Here is a 19,982-nt window from a genome sequence, read left to right as displayed (position 1 = left end):
AAGAAAACTCATTTCAAGAAATGGTGATGGTACAACTGGATATCTGTATGGAAAATACTTTGTTTTTTATTTTTTATTTTTTATTATTATTATACTTTAAGTTCTAGGGTACATGTGCATAACGTGCAGGTTTGTTACATATGTACACTTGTGCCATGTTGCTGTGCTGCACCCATCAACTCGTCAGCACCCATCAACTCGTCATTTACATCAGGTATAATTCCCAATGCAATCCCTCCCCGCTCCCCCCACCATACCATCTCACACCAGTTAGAATGGCGATCATTAAAAAGAAACAACAGGTGCTGGAGAGGATGTGGAGAAATAGGAACACTTTTACACTGTTGGTGGGATTGTAAACTAGTTCAACCATTATGGAAAACAGTATGGCGATTCCTCAAGGATCTAGAACTAGATGTACCATATGACCCAGCCATCCCATTACTGGGTATATACCCAAAGGATTATAAATCATGCTGCTATAAAGACACATGGAAAATACTTTGATCCCTACCTCATACATACCTCCAAATTAGAGACTGTTTATAGACCTAAATGTAAAAGCTAAAATTATAAAGCTTCCAGAAGGAAAAATAGGAGGATATTTTCCTGTTTTGGAGTAGCCCAAATTTTTTTTTTGTAAAAAGTACTAAGTATAAAAGTTTTTTTAAAAAAAGGAAAATTTAACATCAACAAAATTGCAAACTTCTCAACAAAGATGTCATTAAGAAAGTGAATAGGCAACGCATAAACTGTGGAAAAGGACAGAGGACTTGCTATAGAACACCTACAGATTAATAATAAAAAGGCAACAACTCCATAAAAGTGGTCAAAGGTTTAAATAGCCACTTTACAAAAGAAGATGTAAGAATGGTCAATAAGCACGTGGAAAAGGGGTTAAATATATATTAGTTACTACAGAAATAAAAAATTTAAACCTCATCGAAATTCCACTACAACCATTGTAATGGCTAAAGGTTTTAAGAGACCATTCACACCAAATCTTGTCAAGGTTGTAAAACAAATGGAGCTCTCATTTAGTTCTGTGGAGGAGGTTGTAACATGCTACAGTTATCTTGGAAAATTATTTGGCAATTTTCATATGGTAATCATGTGAACCAGAAATCCCATTTCTAAGCATTTACACAAGATAAATTAAGACTCATGTACATTCATATGCAAAAACTGCAAGAATATTCACGGCAGCTTTTTCTGTAGTAGCCCCAAACTGAAACCAACTCAAACGTCCATCAACAGGTTAGACAAACTGTGCCATATTCATAAATGGAAATCTACTCAGCAATAAAAATGAGTGAATTACTGATGTGAACAACAATACAGATGGATCTTCAAAATGCTGAATGAAAGCGGTCAGATCTAAGGAGTATACAGAATGTGAGTCTGATTATGTGACGGTCAAGGACAAAACTAATTCATAATGATACAGATCAGAACAATGGTTGACTCTGTGGACCACTGACTAGAAATGGTCATGAGAAAATTTCCAGAGGTCACAGAAATGTTCTATATTTTGATTGGGTAGTAGTTCCAGAAGTGTTTATATTTTGCAAACTTAAACTGTACACTTAAAGTCTGGACATTTCAATAAGCATGGAAAAGAGTTCAATTAAATAAAAACTCTTCTTTTCCCTCCTAACTGCCCAAAAGGTAATGAAAGCATCCTTTTAAAGATTCAGAAAGCCAGAGTGGGAAAAATACTGGATTTGGAAGTTTATGCTTTTGTATTGCTTTTATCATACCTTCATTTCTGCAAATTGTCTTAAGAACTAAACTTTGACCATTTTTCACTTCTCCAAATTCCTGTCAAAGGGACCTGGGCAGTCACGCTCTACAAACCATAAGATCTCATCAGATGGGTTTTGTTAATACTATATAATGTGACTTACTTTTCAACCTGACTCTGGTATAGCATCACATGGCAGATAGCAGATGCTGAAAGAAATACAAAGATTTTACTCCAAAATATATTTCCTTGACATATTTTGAAATGGCTGCCACAGAGTTAACAGATTGAAATGGCCTTGCAAACTCTTTTGTGGGGAAAATTTGCATCTGTAGAAAATCTCCATTAATGTAGCCAGACCTCTCCCATTCTAGGCCTTTCTTGCATCTGAGAGAGATTAACTGACAGTCTGACACCTTCAAAGTCTGAAAAGAGACATTTACCATCTATTCTTTTTGAGGGCTGTTACCTAAGAGGCTTCACCTACATAATAAAAACCCTGGTCTCCACAACCCCCATATCTTAACTCGGGTATTCCTTTCTCTGATTTCAAGTCATTAGACAATAGCTTAACTCTCCCAACCAACTGTCAACTTAAGAATCTCTATAACTCACCTATGACTTATAAGCTCTTGCTTCGAGATGTCCCACCTTTTTGGGCTAAACCAATGTATATCTTCCTTGGGTTGATTTATGGTTTACCCGAAATGTGTGAAATCAAACTGTAACTAAAAACTGTAACTAAAACCAAATAGCACACTTTCTCAGCATTTCTTGAGATTGTGTAATCCACCCTGCAGTCACTCATAGTGGCTCAGAATAAGTCCTTTAAAGTATATTTTGTCAGAATTTGTTTTTTTCCATCATCAGTCTGGATTGCTTAAGGTGACAACATCAAAAAATACACAATAATAATAATACCATGTATGTGGAAGGTGCACTTCTCTACAGATATTTTTTAGAGTGTTTTTCAAATTATTTTCTTTCTGAGCAGCACAGAATCTGACATAAGACCCACAGATAGGAGCTGGTTGCTTTGGTAGAGGCAGAAGCAGGAGAAAGAGAAGAGTGGGAGCTTCACTCTTTCCTTCTCTCCCTCTCTCTCCCAGCTAGTGTACCCTGAGGCACCTCTGCTCAGCAGGAAATAGTTTGCAAACCACAGATGCAAGGGATTCTTCTGTGTTATACTTGCCACATTGGCTTCCAGTAGAGGATCTTAGTAAATACTGTTATATAGTCTCTCGGCCTCACTGGAAACACATCATTTCTCAGCTTGTGACTAGTTTAGGAATAACAGAGGCAGAATTCCTTAACTGGTACCTGTCCTTACCTATTCATGCATAGCACAGCCTCTGTTTACAGAGGATTCAAAACCTGGTGTTTGTACTTGTACTTCTACCATTTCCCAGGACCATGGGGAGCTGCTCCTGGCCCTTGTATACCAACGTCCAGGACTGGTAGAGCTAAATAAACACTACTGATTCTTGCCACATTTTTTTTTTTATCCTTAGCTTTGTTTTTTGCCTTTTTTTTTTTTTTTTTTTTTTTTTTTTTTAATTGAGACGGAGTCTTGCTCTGTCACCCAGGCTGGAGTGCAGTGGCCGGATCTCAGCTCACTGCAAGCCCCGCCTCCCGGGTTCACGCCATTCTCCTGCCTCAGCCTCCCGAGTAGCTGGGACTACAGGCGCCCGCCACCTCGCCCGGCTAGTTTTTTGTATTTTTTAGTAGAGACGGGGTTTCACCGTGTTAACCAGGATGGTCTCAGTCTCCCGACCTCGTGATCCGCCTGTCTCGGCCTCCCAAAGTGCTGGGATTACAGGCTTGAGCCACCGCGCCCGGCTGCCTTTGTTTTTTAACTTTCTAACTCTTTTTCTCTTTTTATTTAATGGTGGTTTTTTGTTGTTTTTTTCCCCCCATGCTCTCCACTTGCTTCCCTGATGTTTTTCCCCTTGCTCCTTCTGGGCCTCAGGAAAGGAAGGAATATATTTATGACCACAAATCTCTTTTCCAGGAATTCATCACTCTGCAATTCTTCGCTACATCTCTGATAATGGACAAGTAGTCATGGGGAAAAGGCCACCAGTAAGGACAAACACAATTGAATAAATACACAGCAAATGCTGAACTGATTTGAGAGAAGTGTCCCAGCAGGGTGCTGCTTGGGGTACACATTCCACAAACTGCATTGCAATTACTCTGAGAACACCTTGCTTCTTCCATATCAAAAAAAAAGTTAAGTATTAATTAATGAGCGATTAGTTCAGCCTTATGAGTTATTGCTCTAATAAAATGGCTGTTGAAGCAGGAATCATGACCAGTTTTAGTATGTTATTGCTATTCTAAGAGACCTCTTTAATTCAACAATTAAGAGGCATGAAATGTACTTTAATAGACATAATTCAATGATATAAAATTGTTCATCTGGTGTGAGCCATTCATCTTCGTTAATACACCTCAGGTCCTGTGGAAAATGACTCTTCAAGAGGACTTACAGAGGCTGTTTGTTTTTTTCTCCCTGTCCTCCAAACTATCTGTGCTGGGAAAACCAATGGTTCTTTTAATGTAGTCTCTGTTACCAGCTTGAGGTCTTGACTGCACAATAAAAGCAAGTTCTGGGGTAGAAACACTGTCTTATGCTCTCCCATCTATCCCCATAATGTCTAAGAGTTATGACTAATAAGTATTTTAAATCAAATTAAAATTGAATTTCAATTGTTGAATTAAGTATAAAATTAGAAGACCTTCCTGTGGAATTAAGTGTATTTACAGAAACTGTAGATGGTTTATTAAACTATGCTTTTTACCTTTTGTGGTGGTTCTCATTTTGTTACCAGTGGCAAGTCTAGATGGGGTCTTCAGTATTTGGTTCTTGTCTTCTTGGAGGAAAGAATTTGACCAAGAGACAGATATAGATTTGAGGGCAGAAACAAGAGTTTATTGAAGCAAACAAGAGTACACTTGGGCAACTAGGAAGATTGAATGCCCCCCATCTTTGGTTCAGGAATCTTATAGATTTACTACTTCCTGTTTATTTTTCTTGGTCTTCTCCCTTCCTCCTTCCCCATGGGTGGGCTGTTGGCTAGCCGCTGCATGTGCAGTGACTCCTCAGTATCTGGGAGGGGCAGCATGTGCCATTGGGTAGTTGAAGTTAAAGACATGCTCTCTTAGGGAAATTTTCCCTTACTGGTCTAGCGCCCCCAGAGGAAGGTCATACACCAGTCAAACTGCCATTTTGCCCCTTACTGTGCATGTCTGGCCACACTTGCTCAATTCCTAGGATCTTATCAGAAAGTCATTGCCCACAAGCTCAAGATGTTTCCTGTTTGTTAGGAAAATTTCCCCTCCCTGGCACCAGCTGTGACCATCATTCCTGAAGAGGCTGCCATGACATGACAGTCACCTGATGGTCACCTGACATTGCTTGGGGTCATATCCTGCCCTGCTCATATCTGCCTATCTGTCTACTCCAACACTTTCATGTGTTCTAAGAGAGTTAATGGTTTCATAACTTCTTTCATAGATCCTCCCCTTTTGCTTCTCAACACTGCCAACCACCCAGCCTTTGCCCTCTCCTGCCTCACTCACCTGCATCTGAGTTTCTGTCATTGTGTTTGTCATACATAAAATCCTGGTGAAGGTTCTCTTTATTTTGGCCTCTTCTTCAAGTCCTGGTTTTATAATTCATGACCCATTTGAAATTGCTTCTCAACAAAATTTTGTTAATTTAATAGAGATTTCTTATTTTTTTATTTGAAAGCACTTTAGTTTAGATAGCTATTTTATTTGTTCTTCAATAACTTCACATTATTCTCTTTTTCAATGGTTATTGGCCAAATCAGCAAAATTTTACATTATTCTGAATGTGAACATTAAAGTGAGCAGCATGACAAGAGTAGAAATTAAAACTAACTAGGAAGGAAATATTCTGGGATCCTTTTCTTACTCTGCTGATAAATCAGCTCTTTATGTAACTATGGATGAGTTTCTAAGCCTCTCAAAACCTCACTTTACTTATCTATAAATCGAAGATAATTATACCTCCCAGGGTTGCTGCTAAAATCAAATGGGGATAATTGATGTGAAAATGCTTTGAAAAATAAGAGTTCTATACTAAGCCAGTTTAGCAATGTAGTCATACGCAAGAAAGCCTCAAGGTTTGGCCTTTCTCCTGCACAACTGGTTTGTATAAAACTTTTCTGAGCTTCCACCTTCAACTCTACTTAAGTGAATATCCATTAGTGCTTCAGTCCCCAGTGTCCAAAATCCAACTCAGCATTTTTATTTTTCTGAAGAAACTGTAACTTCAGTTGGTTCAAAACATGGCTAATAATGTTACCATCTTGGTCGTGCAGACCTGAAACATGAAAATTATTTTCAATTTGGATGGCCGTGTCCCAGTATTGGTAGCATTGTGCTGGTTTACAATGATTCCCAAATACCATATCAGAAATTTATATTCCTAGAGTTCTGGAGGTTGGAGGTTTGGAATCTAGGTGTCCTTGTGGTTATTCCTTTTGGACGTCCTAAGGCAGAGTCTATTCCATGTTTGTCTCCTGGCTTCTGGTGGTTGCAAGCAATCCTTGGCACCTGTAGACACATCACTCTAATCTCTGCCTCCATCTTTACATGGTGTTCCCCCTGTGTGTCTCTATCTCTTTTCTTTCCTTATAAGCACGCTAGGTCATTTGCTTTAGGGGCCCACTCTACTCCAGTATAACCTCATTTTAACTTGAATACACCTACAAAGACCCTATTTTCAAATAAGGTCATATTCACAGGTAGTGGGGACTAGGACTTGAACATATCTTTTGGGAGGATATAATTTTAGTCCCTATATCCTGAAATATTACCAAAAGTCCACCTTTAAACTTCAAAGTGTCCTGGTTTGGATGATAAATTTGATTGTCACCAAAAACTTTGACTCTTCACTCTCCTCTCCAACATCTCATCTTTTTGCAAAACCAGGAAGGAATGGTTTCTTGCATTTCAGCTATCTAAATCTGTACCTGCACCATGTCCCTCCATTTCTGACATCTCTCACTCTATTATTTTCCTCAACATCTGACCCTGTTAGCCTACCTCTACTGACCTAGTCTGCTATCATCCTCAAACTGCAACTTCAGCCTCTGGCTATCTCCTACATGTCAATTCCTAATTCCCAAATTTAACTATTAATGTGTCAGCCATCCATAAGCCAAATCACCCTCTTAAGTGGTCTATTTGTCCATATAGATCACTATTTCAATAGGGTAAAAACAATTTATTCTTCTTGTAACATATAATTTGGAATTCATGTATTTTAATTAATTTATTTATTTGTTTCGAGACAGAGTCTTGCTCTGTCACCCAGGCTGGAATACAGTGGTGCAATCTTGGCTCACTGTAGCCTCCACCTCCAAGGTTCCAGTGATTCTCCTGCCTCAGCTTCCCGAGTAGCTGGGATTACAGGTGCCTGCCACCACACACGGCTAGTTTTTGTAGTTTTAGTAGAGGTGGGGTTTCACCATGTTGGCCAGGCTGGTTTCAAACCCCTGACCTGAAATCACCCACCTGCTTCGGCCTCCCAAAGTGCTGAGATTACAGGCATGACCCACCGCACCCAGCCAAATTGATGTATTTTAATCTCTTTCTTCCCTTATGGAGATACAGTCTAGGACTATAAAATATTTTTCCAGCCTTTTGTTCAAGATTAAATTAAGTACATACGATGTTTGTTGATATTCATCCTTATGTTCATAGGGCTTCTTTTTAAATCCTTGAATTAAGGGTAGGGATGAGGAAAAAAATTCACAAAAGAAGAGAGACAATCAGCTGAAGCTCAGGCATTTGTATTAATACATTGTTTTATAAGTACTGTATGATGTGCTTCTTTGGGTAAATATCAGAATTTTGAGTAAAGGGCACTCAGGATTTTCTTGATTCTGCTCTTAGTTTTGTAATAACTTGGTGTAGATTGCTTTGTGTTCGTACAAATCAGTGAGATCCTGTGGGAGAAAATTATTTTGGAGCGTGAGTGGGTTTTCAGCCAGAGACTGTGGGAGGCACACATGACGTCTGTCTGCTTTTGCCTTCTCATAACTAAAATTGTAGTATTTTTGACAGACTTAAACTCTCAGGGATGGTAGCAAATTAAAGTGGTTTCTAAACAGCCAAGTCTGGCCTGAATTCTGCTACACAAATGTGTAACAGATTACCATCAGGCAGGACATGAAAGTTGACTGTTTTAAAAATCTACAAAAGAGAGGTGAATTTCTCCCATTTAGTAGCTCAAAATGAATGCTTGTGAGAGAGCCAGCAAGCTCGGTGTGAAACCTGTACCATTTGAACATATTAAAAATAGAAAAAAATCCCAGAGAAACATCTTTTCAGAACAGGTTTAGGATGGGCTGTAGGATTCTGGCATGGTTAAAGATTAATCTTTGGCATTCAGAGCAAAGAAATTTAATCTGTTTAACCTTCAAAGGACAGAAAACTCAAAGATTCCCATTTATTCCGGGGTGATTTTCTTTTGGCTCTGGCTAAATCATTTGGGGCAAAGGGACTTTCTTTAGAAAACAAATAAAAGTAAGAAGGAAAAGCAAGAAAGACACAGTTCTGGCATAGCCAGGAGAAAATGCTAATGGGAAGTGTGGAGGAAACCCTTCTCTAATGAAGAAAGTAAAAGCAGATGAAGGCAAATTAGAGTTTATCTGGGTCCAATAGATAAATGGAATCTTGTTTCTAGGTCTTCATTTTTCTAGTGCACGACAAAGATGGTACAACAACTCTTATCGCGGTGAGCCCTAAGAGTGATTGGACATAAGTAAAGTTTGGTATGCGAAAGATAACAAATTGTAGTGTTGGTCATAACTATATTTTAATGTTTATATTTGTGTATTTAAACATAGCAATTAGACATAATTAAAAGGCTTGATGCCAATTATGTTGATAAATAATTACATACTTAAAGGAAATACAAAGTTGACAAGATGGCAGGTTATCTTCCTTCCAGCTTTCTCTTTTATTGCCTACAAAATACTTTCAGGTTGGGGTTGGCCGTGCAGCTGGCAGGCACCAACCACCCTTACCTTTCCAGGAGGTCGACCCACAGAGCATAAAAAGAGACAAATGCTTGGGAAGCTATTGTTGTAAATACGGATCTCAGTGCGATAGATTGCAAATGTCAGACTGCTAGATTCCATCACTGGATTCCTAAAATCAATGCAGAGATAAAAAAAACAAGTTTTTTTTTTTCTCCCTTAAAAAAGAACAACTTTCTAGTTTTCAGATCTTTATAATTAAGGAAATTTCCAGAAGAAGTTATAAGAAAAGGCAGCATCAATAGCAAATACTTTCCTGAAAATTGATTTAAAAACATTTTTTATTTTCCATTATTTTTGTCTTCTTTCCTTGGAAAGAGGCTTTAAGAAAATGTCTTTGTGTTCCGGAGAGATGTGAAGTAAATAGAAACTCTGATTAAAAAGCACAGCTTCCCATCTGGAGGATAATGTTTGTTCAACTCAGCTCGAGATCCTCTAAATTTGCTAGTGATGATGCTTCATGGAAATTGACAGCTGAGGAACCCAAAGAGCTGTAGTCAAATAACTACCTCCTCCGTCTCCATCTCTTCTTTCCTCTCTCCATGTCTGGTGTCCCTAAGTGCAAATGACAATGTGGGGCGGGGGTGTACATATATCTCTGAGGAACAACTTAATTAGTTCCCAAATTAAAGAAAAAACTTAAGGGGCTGTGAAGGCAGTGATTATTTAACCCTTGGATTGATAGGAAAACAAGTGAGGTTCTAAGTCTCCTTTTTATGGATGTGATAAAAGGGTCATATTGTCAGTTTATTGATGAAATACCAAGACTCTCCAGGCAAAATTTTCATCAGGTTAGTCACCAGCTTTGCGATGTTCATGGCAACAGCATCCTTCTCAGATAAATTCCTCCTTTTCCATGTTGAGTTACCACTGTCTGATCTGAGGTGCCATTCACTGGCCAGTCCTGCGGCCTCCTTCCTGTGGCCCTGAAAAGCTGGATCTGTGGTCTGTTCTGGCTGTAGAGAAATCATCAATATGTTTGATAAGATTAACAGGGTTGGCTTGAGTGTGAAGATTTGGTCTTGTTATTCTCTGGCAGCAATCAGTCACCCCAGAATATTCCAAAGGGATTGAAATAGTGCTAACTGTGTCCATTCCATTTTTACTGCTGTTCCTTTGCCAAATGAGTTTTCAGCAAAAATAATTAACAGAAAGAGCAAAAACAAGCTGGACCGAGCAGTTTTACTTCCAGTTGACTGACAACATAGCTACCCTAAAACTGACGACTGTGTCAAGAAAACAATCACTCACAATGTCATGACTCAGAGTAGCATTTTCTTGTGCACTTGTTCTGCACCTGAAAATTTAAATAGGTGTCTGTCTCTTTTGTTGGTTTAAAAATAATTGTGCATGTTGACCACTGTTACCTTTGAGATCACTTACTTCCTGCTTTTGAGTGTTGAAATGTTTCCTTTTTTACGAAATAATGCTTATAGTAGATGACTTTTTCGGTTTTATGTTTGCTTTAGGTAAAATTAAAAAGTTGATGACCACATAGTAGTCCCCAAATTAAAAAAAAACAGCAACATACTAGACAGTGAAATTCAAACATTTTAGAATCTCTAGAAAAATGATGCCCACCTTATTAATTTAGTCATCAAATATTTATTGAGTATCCACTTATATGTGGCTTTTCTAAGGCAGCATCCATCCAGGAGAAGTACAATGTGAGCTATAAATGTGAGTCTCCCATGTAATTTTAAATTTTCTAGTATCCACACTAAAGAAAAGGTAACAAGAAATAGGTGCTAGATTTTAATATAATATATATAAACTTCTATTTTAAGTTCAGGGGTACAAGTGCATGTTTGCTACGTAGGTAAACTTGTGTCATGGAGGTTTGTTGTACCGTTTATTTAATCAACCAGGTATTAACCCTAGTACCCATTAGTTATTTTTCCTGATCCTCTCCCTCTTCTCACTCTCCACTCTCCAGTAGGCCCTGGTGTATGTTGTTCCTCTCTATGTGTCCTTGAATTCTCATCATTTAGCTCCCAGTTACAAGTGAGAGCATACAGCATTTTGTTTTCTGTTCCTGTGTTAGTTTTCTAAGGATAATGGTCTCTAGCTCCATCCATGGTCCTGCAAAGGACAAGGTCTCATTCTTTTTATGACTGCATAGTATTCCACGGTGTATATGATGGCAGCAGTGGGCGTCCAGGGTGGCCGCTGCCACCACACTGGCTGCAGCAGGGAGGTGTGACAGTGGCGGCAGTAGCGGCTGCGGGAGCAGCAGTGGAAGAGATGGGTCCCCTGCGCCTTGCATTCCCAAGGCAGCTGACGATACCGCCATCACCCTCACACAGCCAGGTTGGACCTGCCACCAGGTCTGGAGCCTCTGCCGCTCCAGATCCTGGCTCCCTGTTAACCACTGTCACCCACCGCTGCTGCGGGGAAGGTGCAGGGTGGGAGACAGAGCTAGGTCCCGCGCGCTTCCATGCTCCATGGAGCGGGTGGGAGCCAGGGACAAGTGCAAACCCTCCCGGAGCCCGCTGTCCCGGGGGCCGCCATGATGGAGCCCAGCCGAGCCATCAGCAAGTTGGGGAGCAGTGCGGTCAGGTACGGGCGGGCAGAGAGGGACCCAGGGAGGACCTGGAGCCCTTACCCCAGGCTGCAAGGAAGCACAGCCAGGGCTGCCTGTACACTCCGTGGAGCGGGCAGGTGCCCCACTCTCCCAGGTGCAGGACTTGGATGTCTCTGCACTCTGCACCCTTGGGGACCCAGGAAGTCCCCCACTACCCCTGCAGGCTTGGGGGTGCCTGCTTCTGCTGCCTGGCCTCTTCCTGCCCCAGCGCTCGCTTCAATCTTGGAGCAGGGTTAGGGTCAAGCCCAGGTGCTGTCACAAGCTGGCTGGGTTTGCCTATGCTCATGGCAGCACTGACAACACCATCCCCCTGCCGCTTCGGTCCCCTCTAGACTTTGGTTGCTGAAGAGTTCAGCGGGGAAGCCAAGGTGGGACTAAGGGCAGCTACCTGCTGGCCTGCAGGTGACCCTTGGTGCTAGCAGTCTGGGAGCCATGGACAGCGGCAGGAGGCAGGAAGACTCCTGGGTTCCTGGGTGGAAGGGGGCGGGTCCCCAGTAAGTCCCCACCTTCAAGCCAGGGAGAGCCTGAAGGCTGGGGCCAGGCTGCCTGTCCTGCAGACCAGAGTGAGAACTCATGGGGCCTTCCGGTCACCCGTGGCCACCCATGGACCAAACCTCACACACGTCTTCCCCTCTGAGGCCCATAAAAAGCCCAGGGCTCAACCAGAGCTGAGCAGATGATGGAACGACGAGCTGCAGAGAGGAGCTACTCTCTCTGCTGGGAGCTAAACACTTCCTGGGACAATCTGCCTGCAGAGAGAAATTACCCTCTCCGCTAGGAGCTGAACATTTGATGGGACACCCTGGCTGCAGAAAGGAGCTGCCCCCTGCGTGTCTCCTCTGAGCTGTTCTATTGCTAAATAAAGCTCCTCTTCACCTTGCTCGCCCATCACTTGTCTGCGTACCTCGTTCTTCCTGATTGCAGGACAAGAACTCCAGACCCACTGAATGGCAAGGCTAAAAGAGCTGTAACAGGAACAGGGCTAGACGTGCTCATTGCTCACTACCTTGCAGGTAAAGAGAAGGAGAGAAGCTCTGTGGCCCTTTGAGGAACCCCGACCTGGAAGCTCCCTGAACGAGGACTGTGACTCCCTCTTTGGGGCCCTATGGTTCCTGGTGTCTCCAGGCTTCCGAGTGCCACCACATTCCCTGGTGCCAGCCGTGGAAGCTGCTTGCAGTGTGCGTGGTCCAGCTGCAGCCTCACAGAGAGCTGGGGCCTGTGCCAACACCTGGAGCTGTCTGAGCCGCTGCAGCAGCCAGCTTGTCTGACTGTGCAGTGGCTGGACCCCACACTTGCTCACACACCGCTCGCCGCTCCACACCTGACTCACCCTTGGCAGGTGTGGATCCAGGCCCTTCGCAGGCGTGGGATCCAGGCCAGTAGCATGAGCCAAGCACAGCCTGCCAGGCCAGGTAGGTTCCAGTAAAACTCAGGCAAAGATGCCACCGGCCACAGAGGCTTCCAGTCAGAAAAGTGGCACCGCAAGGATTCTGTAACGTGTATGCACCACATTTTCTTTATCCAGTCTATTATTGATGGGCATTTAGGTTGATTCCATGTCTTTGCTGTTGTGAATAGTGCTGCAATGAACACATGTGTGCATGTGTCTTTATAATAGAATGATTTATATTCCTTTGGGTATATACCCAGTAATGGGATTGCTGGCTCAAATGGTATTTCTGTCCTCAGATCTTTGACACAGTCTTTCACAATGGGTGAACTAATTTACACTCCCATCAACAGTGTATAACTGTTCCTTTTCCTCCACAAACTCACTCACTAGCATCTGCTATTTTTTTACTTTTTAATAATAGCCATTCCAACTGATGTGAGATGAGATCTCATTGTGGTTTTGATTTGCATTACCCTAATGATCAGTGATGTTGAGCTTCTTTTCCATATGATTGTTGTGAGGATAATTCCCAAACACATGTGGGGGATGGCTTGCTGTGTGGGGGATGGCTTGTTGTTAGCTGATGAAAACTGAGTGACCTGGCTATGCTCCACATCTTCCATCCTTCAGTCAACTAACCCAAATGTCCATGGCAATGATGGACCTGCAAGAGAGAGTAAGCTCCAATATACAAACCCATTTCAGGCTTCTGCTTGCATCGTGTATGTCAACATCTTATTGGTCAAACCAAGTCACATGGCTGAGCCCAGAGTCAAGAGGCAGAGCAGGTTTCTCACGGTAAGAATTAATAATAGCAAGTAATAGTTTGTCACCTAAACTTCTGGCGGACTGGCTGTAACTAGAAGGTTTCCACAACCCCCTGCTCAGGCTTGATTAATTTGCTATAGTGATTTACTGAACTCAGGGAAACGCTTTACTTAAGTTTATCCATTTATTAATAAAGGGTATAATAAACAATACAGACGAACAGCCAGAAGGAAGAGATATATAGGGTGAGGTTATGTGGGAAGAGGCACAGAGCTTCCCTGCTCTCCCTAGGCACACCACTGTCCAAGAATTTCCATGTGCTCAGCTATCCAGAAGCTCCCCAACATCAGTCATTTTGTGTTGTTATGGAAGCTTCATTATCTATGCATGACTGATTAAATCATTGGCCATTGGTAATAAACTCAGACTTCACTTCCCCTCCCAGAAGTCTCAACCCTGTAATTTGGCCTAGGTCTTTCTGGTGAACAGCCTCCGTCCTAAAGCTACCTTGGGGTCCCCAGCCACCATTCTTTTCATTAGCATACAAAAGACACTCTTATCACTAGAGATTCCAAGGGTTTTAGCAGCTCTACACCAGGAAAGGTGGACTAACACATATATGTATGTATATATGTGTGTGAGTGTATATGTATATATAACTGAAAATTACAATGTTATAAGTGGCCTCACCTCAATCTTTGCCTTGGGGACACAGGGGTCCCTCTGCTCATTCTTGGTTCCTTCACTGGCCACCTCTCTCCCTCAGCCTGGACAGTAGCTGCATTTTGTGCTTGTACCATTGGATTACGTTTCCTGAAATTATTGTCTCAGGACTGCTTTTGGAGGAAACCAATTTAAAACAGTATGATACCCCAAGCTTACTACAGTTATATATTTTAGGTCATAGAGTGATTCACCTCACCTACAACCTATAAGTTGTGAGTTGTAATACTGACTCATCTGTTGCAATTTGAAGCAAATAAATGAGTGTTTTAAAAATTCTTATTATGCTTTGAAGCTGTGAAAACATGTCGCTAAAACATCTGTTTAATTTATTTACTTCAGTCCAATAATCAGTCAGTTCAGCCAGAAATATATTTGCTTGTATAAACTGAACACTCAGGGGACCCTTGAAACTTTCCATATTTTAGTTACTTAGTTTGGTATTGCTAGTACACATCTGCCATCTTAACCACCTCCACAATAAACTGAAATAATCATAGCACTGCTCTCTCCAGGCTGTTGTGAGGCTAATTCCTAAATATTGCTGTGAGACTCATGGCACATATGAAATTGTTAAATAACAAACATGAAATGCTCTATTTAAGGGTTCCCCCAAGAAAACAGATTGAGGTGTATTTATGTTTTGAAATTATCATCATTTTAATTATTATTCTCCTGTACACAGCTGGTTAAAAATATCTTTCATACAATAGGGTTCTCAGCTTTATTCTAAGCATAAACTGTACCTGAAAATTGTTTTGCTCATAAAGTTCTGAAATGACAAATCAATATAAGCCCAGAATGACTAATGGGCTAGAGTGCAAAGATAACCCAGTACTCTTCTCTCCTTGTTCCCAGTCCTTTGCCATTTGACTTTGTAATATAATTTCCCATTGCGGGAAACCTGCTCTGCCCCTTGACTCTAGGCTCAGCCATGTGACTTGGTTTGCCCAACAGGATGCTGGCATACGCGATGCAAGCAGAGGCATGAAATGGTCTTGGTCTCTCTTGCAGCTCTATCATTGCCATAGACAGCAGGATTAGTTTGCTGGAGAATGACAAACGTGGAGGATACCCAGGTCACCCAGTTTTGATGAGCTAACAGCAAGCCATTCTCCACACAGCAAGCCATCCTCCACACATGTTTAGAGCCAAGCTGAGAGCAGAAGAACCAACCAGCTGAGCCCAGTACAAATTCCCAACTCTCAGATTCAAGGACTAAACATGTGCTTATTATTTTAAATGACAGAGCTTTGAGGAGGTATGTTAGGTAGTACTGTTACTACTTCTAATATGGTCAAATTCATGAGATGCTTCTGCTATGGCATTGACTAATCTAGTTTCCTACCTCATCTCCTCTGTGTTGATAGTCTCAGACTTTCTGACACTATCTCACTGACTGATTGCCAAGATTTTCTTCCTGACTCAAGAATTCTAAGGCTTTTCAACATTTTTCTTCTCTAGACTTTATCTCTCTTTCTATCCTGCTAGGAGTCAGACTCTCTCTTTGCCATTAACTAAATATGGAAGCAAATGGTTCCATTGATTTTTTTTTTTTTTTTTTTTTTTTGAGACAGAGTCTCACTCTGTCGCCCAGGCTGGAGTGCAGTGGTGTGATCTTGGCTCACTGCAACCTCCATCTCCCAGGTTCAAGGTTCAAGTGATGCTCCTGTTTCAGCCTCCTGAGTAGGTGGGATTACAGGCACACACCACCATGCCTGGCTAATTTTTGTATTTTTAGTAGAGACGGGTTCCACCATGTTGGTCAGGCTGGTCTTGAACTCCTGACCTCTGATCCCCCCGCCTCAGCCTCCCAAAGTGCTGGGATTACAGATGTGAGCCATCACGACTGGCTGGCTCAATCTTATAATCTCTCAGTAAGTTTTTTGCCTCCTTTAACCCTGTGTTAAATTATGACACAGGGTTTATTATGTAGTTTATTATGACACAGCCAGCAGCAACAAAAGTATTTTATTACTGTGACAGACAGTTTGAAACAAATTTCTTTGACATTCTCCAAGCCAGTGTGGGAGCTGGAGAAACACACAGTGGGTAGGAAGAAGCTGATTGAAAGGGGTATTTTCAATATACTTTTACACAAAGGGATGCATCTATAGTTTTTATGGCACTTGACACTTCAGTCTAAACTGCAATAGCTGTTTTTCCCCAAAACTGTGTTAATACTATATGCCAAATAAGACTTTCTTATTTCCATTGATGCACTTACTCAGAAAAAGCATACATAGTGGGGTTCTCTTTGTGAGGCCTATTTGTGCCCTGTAGCACATGGCAGTATGCTCTTTTGTTTCCTTTGTCTCCTCCATCAAGGCTCCAAAGTAACCCTAAAAGTATTGGGACTTAGTGAAGACTTACTCCCTACTTCCCTAGTGAAATCTTCACTAAGTCTCTTGGCTTTCATGAAGTCTTTTCTGGTTTACATTCAGATTCTTGCCTCTGTTTTTGTCCTAGGAAAGAGGAGTTTCATAAGCAAACACTGGGATGAATACTAAAGCTCCAATGTTTAATATTACTTGAGGGCTCCCTGAATATCTGGTACTATCTCACTGCCTCCTGAATTTGGTTTTGGGGAGGATTCCTGAACATTAGCCAAGACACAACAGTATATACAACAAGAGTGTATATGAAGGGGATTCCAGAGATGAGACCAACATCTTTCTAGAGCCTCTTCAAACTCGAAATTACCCTGAGGAGGCTTGGAGTGGAAGAAAAAGGAAATGGAGGCAGCTGCTAGACTTCTAACAATATATGTTTGAGAGCAAGTATGGGGCACACCCAGAAATATGTATGGGGCTTGTTCTATGGAGGGCCTGCTATATTAGACAGGATGAGAGTCAGCGAAGTAAATACTGTTCCTGGTTCTAAAGGAAGGTATGAGTTATATAGGAATAAAAATTCCATGGACTGGAAATTCAACCTTTTCAAGCTTCTTTAGTTTTCACTAGTATTACTTTCTGAAATCTTTCATTTGGCTTCATTTAATTGCAAATACTTTGTACTATGCATAAGAGAACCAAGAGACAGTGTGGGCCATAAAATATTCATTGCACATTTTAATTTTGATTCTGGAGTCAAATAATAAAATGGAAATAAGGGGAAAATATTCCAAAATGAGTCACAAGATCCACAAAGGTCTGAAAAAATGATTTTAACACTCAAATTGTATTAGAATATACATAAGCTAATGAATCATAGATCAATGCTACTTTTTGGAGTACTAACAAATGGCACTTCCACTGGAGGAAAGTGAAATACTCCTCCCTGTAGAAATCCACTTGGGTGCAAGCAAGTGGCACAGAGTCCATTGGCATTCAGGCAGCTAGTTTTGCACCTCTGTTCAGTGCTGTGAACTGGCCTTTCCATAAAAGTCCATCCCAGTCTCCGTACAATGCAAACATAATCATACGATAAAAATAAGATGTAGAGGTGGATTGTTGCAAAGAAGCTATTATATCCAGACTCAAAGAGAAAAAACTGTAAAAGCAATGCAACTATACTAAAAGCATTTACTTCTTTATGAGGAAGAAGAGTTACATTTGATTATATTGAACCCATTTGCATAGGAAAGGGATAGATATTATTGGAAGTGAAAGAGGAGAGAAACTGAGTTACATACTCATGGCCTAGATGCAATGATAGTTGACTTGGTAGGGGTTACATGGGACTCTACACAACTTTCTCTAGGCACTCTAGGTGCCCTGCCCACATCTCATTAATCCCCTTTACCATTCCTTTACTCCTACCTTTGTTTCTGTTTGATTTTGCTTTTAATGTCCTTTACCTTGACACTGTCAAGGAGTGTCTGTCACTGGAGGCCTGTCATTGTGCTACTGGAGCCACTTTGCCCACATGTGTGGATTTTGAAGTGCTTTTGGTTTGAGACTCTTTGGGATGGCCCTTAGCAAAGGTTGATGAGCATGGAGATATGAGAGCCTAGCTCCTTTGCCTCCTGTCAGTACAAACTCTGAGATGTAATTTATGCTCTAGAGCTCTCCTGCAGGATGAGCAGAGGCTGGGATCCTCCCCAGAATTGCACTTTTGCTAAATGACTTCCCCTTCTCATGTCTTGCGACTCCATTCCCTCACTGATTTCTCCTGGGGCATTTCCTTAATAAATTCCTGACAAATTCCTGTTCAGGATCAGCTCCTGAAGACTCAGTTTAAGATGTTCTCCAATGGATAGTTTAATCTAGCCACATCCTCAGCAGAGCTTCTCTGCTCAGCATTGGTGGCCAGCTTCAGACTGTAAACTCTCTTACAAATAGTGCCCACAAACATTTCCTCAGAACACTCAAGGAAGGTGTAGATAGCAACAGTATTCTGAACTATTTTTTATCTGAAAAAACAACTGGAACGACAATAAGCCACAATCTTCCAATGACAGGAATAAAAAGTAATCTTTTTACTTTAATGAATACATTTAGGGAGACAGACAAATTGGCTCTTTTGATAAACAAGGTAATAATTCTATTTCTTCTCAGTCAACAGAAGTTAATAGCTTTCTACTGAAACCTATTTAAGTTGACAATAAGTTGGAAACTAAACTGAGTCTGTGAAAAAGGTGTCATAATTAACTTACTCAGAACGTTTCTTGATATATTGGTTACCATTTATCATGGACAGAGGACATTTGCCCTAAGAATTGGGAGGTACCAGGTGGTGAATTTACACAAACAGTGAAGAGGATCTGGATTCTCCTGATCTAGAGCTCAGAGACATGGTTGGTATTAGGAGAAAATTCAATCCTTACTTCCCTGTCTCTTTTTTTCTTTTCTTTTCTCTTCTTTTCTTTTTTTCTTTTGTTTCCCCTCTCCCCCTCTCTCCCTCCCTCATTCCCTCCTTCTCTCCTTCTTTCCTTCCTCCCTTTCTTCCCTCCTTCCTTCCTTCCATCTTTCCTTCCTTCCTTCTTGCTTTTCTCCCTTCTTCCCTCCCTTCCTTCCCTCCTTCTCTCCTTCCTTCTTGCTTTTCTCCCTTCTTCCCTCCCTTCCTTCCCTCCTTCTTTCCCTACTCCCTCCCTCCCTCTCTTCCTTCCTTCCTCCCTTCTTTCCTTCCTTCCCTCCTCCCTCCCTCCCTTCCTTACCCCCTCCCTCTTTTCCTTCCTTCCTCCTTCCCTTCTTCCTCCCTCCGTCCCTCCCTTCTTACTTCCCTGCCTCCCTTCTTCCTTTCTTTCCTCCCTTTTTCCTTTCCTTCCTCCCTCCTTTCTTTCCTTCCTCCCTCCTTCTTCCCTCCCTTCCTGCCTTTCTCTGTTTCTTTCTATAGCAGAAACCACTCAGACTGCATCCTCTCCCTCTGACTCTCCACAATCACCAATGGCAAATAGCAGTTGCAGGAAAGCAGTGCCAAGAGCCAGCTTCACAGTCAGGAGAGAACCCTGCTCCTCTTCCTCATGTTTCTGGTGCTCTACACATTCAGAAAAACTTCTCTAGTGACAAACTATAGAAATGATCCCTGAAAATATAATCATCATTTTACATTTCTTAATGCTGGGCTCCCCAGTCCGAGGAAACAGTCCACACAGTAGGCCCCACAGAAACAGGGGGCAAGCCAGCATTACCTCCTGAGCTCCACCTCCCGTCAGATCAGCGGGGCATTAGATTTTCATAGGAGCAGGAACCCTATTGTGAACTGCACATGCAAGGGTTCTAGGTTGCCTGATTCTTATGGAAATCTAAT

At 41.7% G+C, this 19,982-nt stretch overlaps 1 pseudogene; it reads right to left on the bottom strand.

Moving 5' to 3' along the window:
* Positions 1-19,573: 19,573 nt before the first annotated feature.
* LOC114670715 (small nucleolar RNA U3) lies at positions 19,574-19,773 on the bottom strand (annotated as a pseudogene).
* Between the last annotated feature and the right edge of the window lie 209 nt (positions 19,774-19,982).

The sequence above is a fragment of the Macaca mulatta genome, chromosome 10 (assembly GCF_049350105.2).
Source record: "Macaca mulatta isolate MMU2019108-1 chromosome 10, T2T-MMU8v2.0, whole genome shotgun sequence".
Lineage (NCBI taxonomy): Eukaryota > Metazoa > Chordata > Mammalia > Primates > Cercopithecidae > Macaca > Macaca mulatta.
The sequence above is the reverse complement of the archived record's forward strand: the minus strand, read 5'-3'. Positions and strand labels throughout refer to the sequence as shown.